Source organism: Pristis pectinata, chromosome 19 (genome assembly GCF_009764475.1).
Source record: "Pristis pectinata isolate sPriPec2 chromosome 19, sPriPec2.1.pri, whole genome shotgun sequence".
Taxonomy (NCBI): Eukaryota; Metazoa; Chordata; class Chondrichthyes; order Rhinopristiformes; family Pristidae; genus Pristis; species Pristis pectinata.
In genome coordinates this window covers 17,968,882-17,981,128 of record NC_067423.1, presented here as the reverse complement: position 1 = coordinate 17,981,128, position 12,247 = coordinate 17,968,882, and the positions used below count along the sequence as shown (strand labels likewise).

At 44.4% G+C, this 12,247-nt stretch overlaps 2 protein-coding genes across 2 annotated transcripts in view; both read right to left on the bottom strand.

The window, feature by feature from the left end:
• The window catches only part of LOC127580352 (galactose-specific lectin nattectin-like), a 95,491-nt gene extending 94,625 nt beyond the window's left edge, over nucleotides 1-866 (bottom strand). The window contains exon 1 of the mRNA XM_052033695.1: nucleotides 824-866. The gene's annotated coding sequence lies outside the window, so the exon portion shown is untranslated. The remainder of the gene's footprint in view (nucleotides 1-823) is intronic.
• Nucleotides 1-12,247, bottom strand: part of chkb (choline kinase beta) — a 697,917-nt gene that overhangs the window by 422,034 nt on the left and 263,636 nt on the right. The window lies entirely within an intron of this gene.

The following is a 12,247-nucleotide window of genomic DNA, read 5'->3' as shown; positions in this document are numbered from 1 at the left end:
TGAAACCTTGGAATAAAGAATGGAAAAGATGAATATTTTCTGAACAATAAGAGATTGGAGATTTTGAAGAGATGTTGTGTGTCAGTCTCATTAGCAAATTGCCCACCACTACAACCTTTCTCTTTCTACTTCATTCCCCACCCTCAGGACTGCCTCACACACCTCTGTACCATTACCAGCACTCTGGCCAATCTCCCTCAAGCCTTTGTCCTCACCCTCACAGGTGACAAGTACACTACACCCATGGCATTGAACCAATGCCCACTGAACCTTCTTCTCTGCACTCCCTGGGTTCCTGATAGATAGTCACATATCCCTCTACCACATCCCAACCTCTCCCAATGTCCACAAATTCCCATGTCCCACAGTCCCAACACAGAGCCTGTGCATTCATTCCTCACAGCAATATATTTCTAAAGCTCCTGGAATCAATGGACCTTACCTGCCACATCACTGACGAGCAGTGTGGTCAGCACCAAAACCCACACCAGCATCATGTTTTTTTCCTCAAACCTGAAACACAAGAAAACAATTCATCGTTAGTGTCAAGTTTCCCAGTGAAAGTGGGGATATCCTGCTGCCATTCCCACCTCTCTCTCTCAGCTGTGTGTGTCGATGAGGTTTCCAATGCTGTTGCATCCCTATATATGTGTAGTTCTTAGATCTTGGAGGTTTCAGGAACCATTGATATCAAACCCAGTTGGCTGGACCAAGCTATGTAAAGATTACTGCAGACCAATCACTGACTGACAGATTAGAATAAGGTGAACAATGTTAAGGCAAAGCAGCCATAGTCAAAGTATTAAGTTTCAAATATAGTAACCATTAATGCAGGCAAGAACCTGTCTCCATGAACTATTGCAAAATATTTCAGTAATCAGTGTTGGAATTAAAAGGACAGCTATTTGTGAACAAACAGTACGGTCTACGGATCACAGGCTCCTGGCTCACAGCAGGAGGCTGCTCAAGAGATATGGTTTGTGAACTGCCGTGGCCACGAGACAATCTCGTCTGCATCAGCCAAACGTAAGACAATGGGGCTGTGTTACGTGGCCTCCATCAAACCAGGCAAAATGTATCTTCAGTTAAGTTGTTTTGCATCATTATGACAGGGATGTAGGAACAGTCCAGACCAGACTTGTTTTGTCACTGAGCACATCAAACATGGCCAAAGGCATATTTGCTCTTCTATCAATAACTGGGATTGGAGGAGCAAACAGAAAAACCACACGGAATTGGTGTTCAAAATAACAGACGATTTATTAAAAACTGGTGCAGACCAGGAGACCAGTCAAAGCTGGTCTAACCAAGCACCAATTTGGTGCAGCTTTTACATTCTCAGCAGACAAGATTGCATAGAAACTTGGTTAATTGTAAAACTAGATTTGGATAACAGAATGGTGACTGCAGAAAGACTTAATTAAGTATCAGACAAAGCCTTGATTACAGAATAAAATGATTATCCACGTCGAACAGTAAATCCAATTTTTTATTACAATGGGTGCACTTTAATAAAATAAATAATGAAGCTCCTGAACTTGGGTGTCATTACTGCTGCAGTCCACGTCTCTACTCTTTGGTTTAGTCTGTGGTTCCCTGTTACTACATTAGCACAATCCACATCCCTACTTACTTGGCATTAGTCCTCACTATTCTTTCCCCAACAACAGGATATTTGTGTACCAAGGGCCCTCACAACACAGATCTTGTGTGGTTTATGTTTCTGTCCTCAGAAGCTTTCATACCATCCATGTGAATCACTTTCTCCCAGCAAAGACATACAAATGTTCAGAGGCATCTTGTCTGTTACAATGTGCTCCCATTGTACATATGTACTTCAATGGAACCATTTGTCAGCACTCAATGCATTGAAGTAAACCATGTTATTGTAGCAACTGCAATTACATTCAAACACCTGCCGCTGTCCTTCTTCTTACGGGCATAAAACTTGATGCACTTTGTGTTCGGGGAGGATCTCCTGAGATTCTACTGAGTCTGTCCCAGGAAAGGTCCCCCTGGTCTCCTCCTGAATGTCTGCTACAGCTCCAGTCTCCATGTGGCTCATTCACAGTCACAACATTTGGGAACTAGTAAAGGATATGTTCGTCCCAGAGTTATACAGTATGGAAACGGCCCCTTCGTCCGTGTCTACCAATGCGTCTTCCTGAGCAATTCCCATTTACGTGCATTTGACCCATGTCCCTCCAAACCTTTCCCATCCATGAATCTGTCAAAATGTCTTTTAAACCTTGTAATTGTTGCAATTGTACCTGCCTCTACCACTTCCTCTGGCAGTTCGTTTCATATGCCCATTGACCCTGCGATGGATATTCACTGTCCAGGCCCGGCAGTGCTGAATGCTGACCTCAGCTTTTTAGCGTTTCATTTTCATTAAAGTGCCTGTCAGCAGAAGAAAGAGATACCAAGGATTGGTGTGCTTCAGAGACAGGTAGCAAGGGTTAAGGTGCTTAAGAAATAGATGCTTATCGGAATGCTCATCAACAGAAGAGTTACCAAGAGTTATTGTGCTTATCAGTTGAAGAAAACAGACTGAGGATGAAAGTATGTTATTGTTAAATGGTTAAAAGTCATAACTAATTACATTTTGCTCATCCTTTTTACTTAATCAGGAGAAACATTGTTTGCAAATGAGGTCATTATTGGATGATTGGTTAAAAAACAATACGAATATTAGAAGGCAGTAGGGGTTGTTTGGAGTCACAGAGATGAAGACATAGAGTCCACTCCTCAGCCTTGGTTCGGGAAGGATCTCTTCCCAGCACCTTCTTTCTCTGACTGACGACTTCTTTGTCTGCAACTCATGGGTATGCTTTTCTAGTTGGCAAGAATTGTACTTGTGTTTTGGAAACCCTTGTCAGCATTATAATTTCTGTTTGAATTTACTCTGCAGAATAAATGAGCTCCATTTAAAATAAAATAACTGTGCTTAATCTGCTTCGTTAGCTGGAAGAACCTCCTTGGTTGGGAGGGTGAACCCACTGCTCGGAATAGTGATTATTGACCCCTTCAGGAAAGAGACTAAAGTAGTTAAGTAAATTAGTCTTTGAATTATAGGTTGATACATTATAACCAGAGGGCTTGCATTTAAGGTGAGAGTGGGTAGGTTCCGAACAGATGTGAGGGGTGTGTTTTTCACTGAGAGAGTGGTGGATGCCTGGACTGTGTTGCCTGATAGGGTGGTGCAGGCAAATTCATTGGGGGCTTTTAAGAGGGGCTTGGATGGACACATGAATGAGAGGAAAATAGAGGGATGTGGGCATTGTGTATGTAGGAGGGAATAGCTATGTCGGCACAACATTGTGGGCCGAAGGGCCTGTTCTGTGCTGTACTGTTCTATGTTTAACCTCCCTAAAGTGAGAGTACTAGTAGACAATTATAACTCATAAGACTTAAGGTCTTGATTTAAGTTTAGGACTCTGGAATGGGTACACTCAATCTGATCACAACTCTATTACCTCAAGAGGGAATCAATGGCCGTTTCGGACAAAGAGACCCTAACCCAAGGTTTAAAACAACTTAATCTTTGTTGGTGCATGTGTGTTACTTAATGTGTTCCATTGTCTTCCAACAACTTCACATTTGATTTACTGTTCCAATGTATCACTTATTTTAAATCACAAGACCTGGATTTAATTACTATCAGTCTGAGATTAAACAGCTCCCAGTGCTGGATTCAGATGAGTAAAGGAGGTGAGAATGGGAACCATTGAGGGAGAGGTGATTGACAGTTGGAACCAGATGGGGGGAGGGGGGAGGACAGGGGGGAGAGACCTGTGTGTGAATTGAGTGGGTAGACAGGAGGGGGAAGGGGATGAAGATGGGTGAAGGGGGCTGGGGGGAGGGTGGGAAAGGAGACAAAAATGGGAGGAGCAGGAGATCCAACACTGGTCACACTTTGTGTTCCTGTTTATCTCCCTCCAGCAGCCGTCTCCCATCTTCACACTCCCCTCCTCACCTTGCTCCATCTCCATCTATCACTCACCTGCCGCAGTCTTCCAACACCAGTCCCCCTCACCTCCCCTACCCGGCACTACCTGCCCATCATCTTACACCCCTCAGTCCACCAATCACCTCGGAATCCTTTCTCACCACCCCCTTCTCCTCTCTGTACTGGCCATCTCGTCTCTCCGTTCTCAGTCCTGATGCAGGGTTTTGACCTGAAACGTCGACAATTTCTTTCCTCCCACAAATGCTGCTCGACCCACTGAGTTCCTCCAGCAGATTTATTTTTGCCCCAGCTTCCAGCATCTGCAGTTTCTTGTGTCTCCTGTATCATCGCATTGTTAAAGGTAAATCCCTGCCACTAAATACACAATTCAGGACATGTCTGTTTTGTCACATTATTCTGGCCAGTTCTATATTCAGATGGCCCTGAATATAGAACTGGCCAGAATATTAAATGCCAACACAGACATCCTTCAACACTATAACAAAAGAGTGGGTGTCTGGAGTTTGTGCTCAGAACCTTTTGAATCAGCCACCAGTATTTGAATGTTCAAAGGGGTTCTGCTCATTGGGATGTGCTCCCATTGTCAATATGTTATTCCACAGAAGTTACTTGTCTACGTTAAAAAATATTAAAATTAAGTGGGTAATTATAGCCTTTCAAACTGCAGTTGATCATTTATTGTTGTTTTTGTGTTTAAAAAAAAATAAAATATTGTGTGGGGAGAGGAGAAAAAGATTCTTCAGAAAATCTGCTGCGTTGGAAAAAAGGCCTTTTGCGTCTCACAGCTACAGCTTTCGTGTGGCTCAGTTCAGTCAGTCACAATAACCACTTTCAATGCTAGTTTCAAGTTCCATCATGGGCTGAAAGACCTGTCCCTGTGCTGTGTTGTTCTAAGTTATCTCTCCACAATCTTGTAGATAGTCAGTTAGGGATAAGAGATGTGTCGATGTGGGTCCAGATGGGGATATGTTTTTGTTGTAGTCTAGGGACTGTGGGGTGGTGTCCATAGTGAAGGGTGTTTGCATGCCTATTTAACTAGAACCCCAAGAGTTTGACCTCCTGGAGACACCTTTCTGTTGGCTCCCTGGACAGAAATCTATGTTAAGGCAAAGTAGCCAAAGTCAAAGTAAGAAGTTTCAGATAGTAGCCATTAATACAAGCAAGAACCAGTCTCCACAAACTATTTCAAAATGAACAGTACAAGCAATAATCAATCTTGGAAATAACAGGACAGCTATTTGTGAATAAACAGTACGATCTACAGATCACAGGCTCCTGGCTCACAGCAGGCTCAAGAGATATGGTTCGTAAACTACCGTGGCCATGAGACAATCTCGTCTGCATCAACCAAACGTAAGGCAATGGGACTGTGTTAATTGACCTCCATGAAACCAGGCAAAAGACATGTTCAGCTATTTTGCTTCATTGTGACAGGGATGTAGGAAGGGTCCAGACAAGACTTGTTTTGTCACTGAACACATCAAATATGACCAAAGGCATATTTGCTCTGTCCATCAATAATTGGGATATTTGTGTACCCAGAGACCTCGCACCACTAATTCTGGGTGTCTGGGGGTTCTGTCCTCAGAAGTTTCCAGACCATCCATGTGAATTACTTTGTCCCAGAAAAGGTGTTTGAATGTTCAGAGGCATCTTGTCAGTTGCAGTGTGCTCCCATGGTGCAGATGTACTTCAATGGAACCATTTGTCAGCTCTCAAATCATTGAAGTAAATGATGTCATTATGATTACTGAACATACATTCAAACACCTGATGTTATCCTTGTTCTTATGAGTATTAAAACTTTGGTATTGGTATTGGTTTATTATTGTCACTTGTACCAAGGTACAGTGAAAAACTTGCCTTACAAACCGATCGTACAGGTCAATTCATTACACAGTGCAGTTACATTGAGTTAGTACAAAGTACATTGGTGTAGTACAGGTAAAAACAATAACAGTACAGAGTAAAGCGTCACAGCTACAGAGAAAGTGCAGTGCAATAAGGTGCAAGGTCACAACAAGGTAGATCAAGAGGTCATAGTCCATCTCATTGTATAAGGGAACTATTCAATAGTCTTAACACAGTGGGTTAGAAGCTGTCCTTAAGTCTGGTGGTACGTGCCCTCAGGCACCTCTATCTTCTACTCGATGGAAGAGGAGAGAAGAGAGAATGTCCCAGGTGGGTGGGGTCTTTGATTATGCTGGCTGCTTCACCAAGACAGTGAGAGGTAAAGACAGAGTCCAAGGAGGGGAAGCTGGTGTCCGTGATGCGCTGGGCTGTGTCCACAACTCTTGCGGTCCTGGGCAGAGCAAAACTTGATGTACTTTGTGTTCGGGGAGATTTACCTGAGATTCTACTGAGTTTCTTCAGGAGTGTCTCAGCCAGAACTTGTTGGTCTTCCAGCACAGCGAGAAGTCCATAAGGGAATGCTGCTGACTGGCATATTCCAGGCTGCAGGAGTACGTGCTGAGGGATGCATTGAAGCTTGGTGCAGCCAATGCAAGGGCTCTGTGGGGAAGGACCACAGTCTGGGCTACTCCTGCTACCACACATGGAGGGGCTGAGTCAGGTGGGGAATCCCCTCAAACATTGAAATGGTGCATCACCCCAGGGGGCCACGTGAGTGGCAATGGTGTTATGGCTTTAGAAAGATGAGGTAACACTACTGAATGTATTGCCCATGAATGTAAAAAGTTTTGCACTGCCTATTCTTTGGTATTTTTTATTATGAATGAAGTTTATTTTTGAAATTAAAGGTCTTCCACCAGGTCTCATCCTGAATGTCTGCTGTAGCTCCAGTCAACATGTTGCTCATTCACAGTCACAACAAACAAGAAGCAACAGAATCTGGTGGCATGGTGTCAAGAGAACAACCTCTCCCTCAATGTCAGTGTTAAACACAATTCTGTTTCAGCACATTCTTCACCATTAGCAATATTTTTGACTTAGTTGACCATCAAGTTTTGCTTCTTGAGCTTACAATATTTTAATGTAAAATTTACACATTTTGCATTTTTGGTAATGTTTAAAACACTGTTTCATTGCCAGAATTATATGAAAACAATAAGACTCTTCAGGATCAATTTAAATTAGTCGGACAGTATATTTAAAATACTTCACCATTTATTACAACTTTAAGAGCACATGTCACCTTCTTGTCCACTTACTTAACCTGTCGATACTGCTTACAGATTCTTGGTGTCTCCTCACCCTCTCACCCACCCCTGCACCAGCAGAACACTTGGATACGTTGCACACTGTCTTTAAATCCGGGGCATCAATGGAATCTGTGGAGAGCTGTAGGCCAGTGCTAATTCCAGCAGCTCCCCACAAAATATTCTGCCATCCTGGAAAAGGACAGATTATTCTTAACTCTGATTTCTGACCTTCAGACAACTCTCTGCCAATGCGGCATGTCACCCCCACCAACTCCATGACCCTGATTGTCTATAACAAACATTGATGTGATAGCCTCAACTCTGGGTTCCTCCCCCTCAGAGGCTGTCTGACCTGCTGGGTATTTCCAGCAATCCCTTTCCCTTCATGTTTCCAGCAAATGCAGATATTTGTAGCCCACAGTTCCAGTGTTTTGTTCTCTCTCCCCTGTCCCAAATCATCTCCTTCCATCCACACCTCCTCCAGACAGGTCAGCTGTGATTAATCCACACCACCCTCTCTCAGCGGCACCAGCACCATCTGTGTCATTCAGGATTGCCCGGTCTTCACTCTACCACAGATGATTCTGACTGGAGAGAAAGTAGGGAGGAGGCAGGAGAGAGTGAGAGAGACCCATGGTGGTAAAAGGAGCTGAAATAGGGTAATCAGAGTTGGTGTATACCAAAGGTATGTCTGGGGAGGTGTGAATGGGGCAACGGATGATTAATTTTCCCAATATCAAGAGGAGTCCCAGTTCTGCTTTTCTAACAGTCAGACAGCTTCATTTACTGAGATCCCCCATAGTATAATAATGACAGTCTGTACATTCTGAGTATCCACTGAGGTAGAACATACAAAAGATTCTCAACCCTCTGCACAAATGAAATTTCTCCTCCCCTAAATGTTGACACCACCCTGGTTTCAGGCTCTCCAGACTGAGGAAACAGCCTCTCATTATCCACCCCTCAGTCCCCCTCAGAATCCTGGACCTCTCAGAATCCTGGAATTCTCAGTGAGATCACCTGCAATTTTATTTTTAAATTCCAGTGAGTTTAGTCCAATTTTCCTCAATTCCTCTTCAATGGACTCTTCCTTCATTCCAAAAATCCTTCCAATGAACCTGTACAGCACTGATTCCAAGGCAAGTATTTGCTTTCTTTGATCAAGAGACCAAACCAACCCCGCTGAACTCCTAATGAGGTCCCTCTGAATTGTCAAGGTTTCCTTACTTTTGTCCTCCAAAGGCCTTACAATAACAGACAACATGTTATTTGACTTCTAAAGCATCAATATCATCTGTAAAGAGTCTGCCTACCTGTGTTGCCACTTTGAGAGAACTAAGTACTCGTACCCCTGGGGCTCTGTGTTCTTCAACACTCCCCCAGCGCCCGGACATTCACTGGGTGTGTCCTGCCCAGATTTAACTTCCCAAAATGCATCACGTTTCAGTTGTCTGAGTTAAATTCCATCTGCCGTTCCTGCCCCCACTTTCCCACCGATCTGGACCCTGTTGTAACCTGACACGACCTTCTTCACTGTCCGCTACACAACCAAGTCTGATGTCATCCACAGACTTACTAATCATGTCACCTACATTCTCATCCAAATCATCAATACACACGACCAACAACAGTGGACGCAGCACTGATCCCTGCCGCACACCACTGGTCACAGGCTCCAATGTGAACAACAACCCTCCACTACCACCCACTGACCCTTTCCACCAAGATAATGTTGTATCCATTTGGTTAGCTCACCCAGGATCCCTTGTGATCTAACCAATCAGCCTGGCTTACCATTCAGGACCTTGTCAAAGGCCATGTGGACAACTCCTACTGTCACAGCTTTGTCAATCCTCCTGGTCACCCCTTCAAAAAACTCACTTATATTTGTGAGGCACCACCTACTGTGCACAAAGCCATGCTGACATTTCAAATGCAGATAGATCTTGTCTCTCAGAATCCTCTCCAGTAACTTTCCCAGCACTGTTGTTATTCCTTCCATCACTTGGCTGATTATCGAGTATAAACCAATGGGGCAGGAACCAGCCTGATGGATTTGTCCTGCTGCTTGTGGAGAGGACGTCCCCAGGCAATTCTCCCCATTGTCGGGTGGATTCCCAATTTCTCTCTCTTTTCTCCATGGAAACATAACCAAACTCACTTCTTTGCAATCTGCTGAGAGTATTCCAGACACTGGGAAATGTTGGCAGGGAATTTGGTGAAAACACTGGAATGAAGGGATGACAGAAAGTCCCAGGGCACGGGGCTGCTCCACACCCACTGATCACAACTGTTGTTCATTACTTGTCGACTGGGCTCAGTCGGTACCATTCTCATCTCTGAGTCAAGAGGTTATAGGTTCAAGTCACACAACAGAAACCAGAGCACCAAAAGCAACGGTGTCAATTGAGTCCGTTGTAAAGGGGTCCTGCGCTGTGGGAGGTGCTGGATTTCAGATCCTCTCAGCTGGTTGTAAGGTTCCCATTGCCCTGTCGCAAAGACATCCAAAGGATGTATCCCTGATATTTAACCCTCACTCAGCATTGCCCAAAAATCCCCTTGCTGGAGATTGCTGTGTGTACATGACCTGCTGCATTGCCTGCTCTACAGTAGAGATGACACTTCAAATGTGGTTCATTGGCAGGGAAGCAATTGGAAATATCCTGACAGAGGTGTGAAAGGTCCTGAATAATCCTTCATTCCTCTAACACTCACCATTGACATGAGGTTTTCAGGTGCAGGTAAATGAGGAGGCTGTTCAGGGCCGTGGGCATTGTGTGGGACAGTGAGAATAGCTGGATCACTCTTACTCGTTGGAGGTAGGAAATCGCTTGTGTGAGTGTCCTAGACATGGGTGAATGACTTTGGTTTCAATCTCCATCAGTGAGTCATGGTGCACTAGTCCTCATACCTGTGTACGTCCCACCTCCACCTGGTTCCAACAGGACAATGGCTTTGGCCAGTGAAATGGACCTTTGTAGCAGCGGCTGGGTTCAGAGCATGGACCAATCATAATGACAAAAGGTGTGTTTGGGTGTCCCCCTGGGAGGGGGTGTGCTCACTTCTGATTGGGGTTCCTGGATAAATAACTCCCCCACTGGAGTCTCCACAGGTACCTCATGTGTCATGTGCCTTGCCCCTGGACAGAGCCACTTATGCCGAGCTAACCTTGGACACACAAACAACCAAGGACGACTTTATTTTAACTGAGAAGTCTTTAGCTGCTGAGGCTCTTTTATTAGAGGCTAAGATCAATAGAGTTGAACTTAATGGAGCATCAAACTTATCTCACTGTAAATTTGACATTTGAACCTTCTTGGAGAGACAGTCTAATAACAGTTAGAATCTTTCAGAGGAAGGTTTTAAATTTTTGGTGGTTTAAACAGTTTCAGTGGTTTTAGTGAGGATGAAGGTCAAACAAGCCTTTTAGTTCTCCCTGTGACAACAGTGAAGATAGTAATGGTGGTCCGGCTGGTGTGATTCGGGATGAGGTTAGCGGGAGCACGGTTACAGTGAAATATCTCAGCACCAGGTTGTTCTGTAGTATTTGTGATGAAGGATTTGTGGTGTTTAATGCTGAGTCGTAAACATGTTGAAAGGCACCACCCGAGCATTACTGTTGGTGTTCTGTGCAGCCGATGTAGATGAGAGATCAGTATCAAAGCTTTCCTTCAGTTGCTCTGTGCTCCCACTCACTCTACTGCTGGTCGTCTCTCCCTGTTGAATCTTGATTCATTTCTCATTCCCTTTATTTCCTTGGCACCAGTTATTTAAGTTCAGGAACAATGTTTTCTTCTCGTTGTGGAAATGCTTTGATGCAGTCGGAATCTCAGCGAATCCACCCTGTCCACTGCCTGGCCTGCTGCAGGAAAATACATCAACTTGCATCGATATGGTGTATTTCACATCCTCACCATGACCCGAAGGGTTTCACCATCAATGTGAACCTTCCCGAAGACATGACAGTGAGAGGGCCAGTCTTTCAGTGCTGGTTAAATGATAAGTGTTGACCAGGGCACGGGGAAAGTTGGTCTTATTCCAATGATGCTATAGGATCTCCTGCATTGGCCCAAGAGGGTAGAGGGCACTTGGCTGGACAGACCATCTGGAAGGGGCATCTGTCAATGCAGAGTTCCCTCAGTGCAGCCCTGCAGAGTCAGGCTGGGTATGTGCTGGAATCTGCTGTGGAACTTGAATCCACAAGATACTGATTTTGAGATGACAGTGTCCATTTAAGGAAGACTTCAAGAAATAGCCAGGGAACAACAGACTGGTGAGCCTAACATCAGTGGTGTGTTCACACGGAGGTCAAATTGGGGATGGCCAGCAGGTTCGCATCCAAAGGGGCTTCACTGAGGAGATGGGTTTTACTACAAACTGACAGTTCCATTTACTGAGATGCCCCCACAAATATAACAATGACAGTCTGTATGTTCTGAGCATACACAGCCTTCTGAGGCAGAACATTCAAAAGATTCCCAACCCTCTGCACAAGGAAATTTCTCCTCTTCTAAATCCTAAAATGTTGACACCACCTTAGTTCTGGACTCTTCAGACTGAGGAAACAGCCTCAATTGTCCACCCCTCGGTCCTTCTTGGAATCCTGGAGCTTTCCATGAGATCATCTGCAGTTGTTTTTCTAAATTTCAGTGAGTTTTATTCAATTTTCCTCGATCTGTCTTCAATGGACTCTTCTCTCATTCCAAAAATCCATCCAGTGAATCGATGCCGCATTGACTCCAAGGTACAGAAACCAAAACAACCCCTGAACTCCAGATGAGGTCTCACTGTAACACTGCAGAGTATCAGAGACAAGATGGCAATGACCATCTCTAAAAGTGAGGGCTGACCCTTAACAGCCAATGACATTAATATCGCCAGTTCGCCCACTATTTACAACCTGGGAGTCACTATTGATCTGAAAATCAACTGGACCAACCACATAGATTCTGTGACAGTAAATGCATCTCAGAGGCTGGGTAATTCACCTTTGACAGAAGAAGTCTTTCATCATCTACAAGTTTTGAGATCAGGAGCATTGTGGAATTCTCTCTGTGTTCCTGGATGTGCAGCTCTGACACTGTTGAATGCATTTCAGTGGCAGCCCACTCCCCAC